Genomic DNA, 945 nt, shown 5'->3' on the forward strand with positions numbered 1-945 from the left:
GCACACACACCTGCACATGGAGCAACTCCTGCACACGGAGCAACTCCTGCACAAACACCTGCACATAGAGCAACTCCTGCACACAGAGCAACTCCTGCATACACACCTGCCCACAGATCAACTCCTGCACACGGAGCAACTCCTGCACACACACCTGCCCACAGATCAACTCCTGCACACGGAGCAACTCCTGCACACACACCTGCACATGGAGCAACTCCTGCACACGGAGCAACTCCTGCACAAACACCTGCACATAGAGCAACTCCTGCACACAGAGCAACTCCTGCACACACACCTGCCCACAGATCAACTCCTGCACACGGAGCAACTCCTGCACAAACACCTGCCCACAGATCAACCCCCGCACACACACCTGCACATGGAGCAACTCCTGAACACGGAGCAACTCCTGCACAAACACCTGCACATAGAGCAACTCCTGCACACAGAGCAACTCCTGCACACACACCTGCCCACAGATCAACTCCTGCACACGGAGCAACTCCTGCACAAACACCTGCCCACAGATCAACCCCCGCACACACACCTCCACATGGAGCAACTCCTGCACACGGAGCAACCCCTGCACACGGAGCAACTCCCGCACACATACCTGCGCACGGAGCGACCCCCACACACGCACCTGCACATGGACCAACTCCTGCACGCCCACCTGCACATGGAGCAGCTCTTGAACACTCCCCTGCACACGGACCAAGCCCTGCACATACACATCACCCCTTGCACGCTCACCTGCACATGTATCACCTGTCACACGCCCACCTGCACACGTACTACCCCTTTCACACTTACCCGCACGTTCATCTGCACTCATACCACTCCTTGCACTCCCCTACACACTCCTACCACCCCTCACACACCCACCGCACGCCGCCCCTCTCCCCAATCTCTCCCATTCTCCTCGCCCACCCCCCTCGCACA

The 945-nt window shown here is 58.5% G+C and overlaps 2 protein-coding genes across 2 annotated transcripts in view; both read right to left on the reverse strand.

Annotated features, from left to right (window-relative positions):
• LSM10 (LSM10, U7 small nuclear RNA associated) overlaps positions 1–945 on the reverse strand; it is a 3,028-nt gene that overhangs the window by 954 nt on the left and 1,129 nt on the right. The gene's annotated exons all lie outside the window — the stretch shown is intronic.
• Positions 1–945, reverse strand: part of OSCP1 (organic solute carrier partner 1) — a 10,902-nt gene that overhangs the window by 446 nt on the left and 9,511 nt on the right. The window lies entirely within an intron of this gene.

This window comes from Corvus brachyrhynchos, unplaced genomic scaffold (genome assembly GCF_000691975.1).
Source record: "Corvus brachyrhynchos isolate BGI_N302 unplaced genomic scaffold, ASM69197v1 scaffold65, whole genome shotgun sequence".
NCBI classification, from domain to species: Eukaryota; Metazoa; Chordata; class Aves; order Passeriformes; family Corvidae; genus Corvus; species Corvus brachyrhynchos.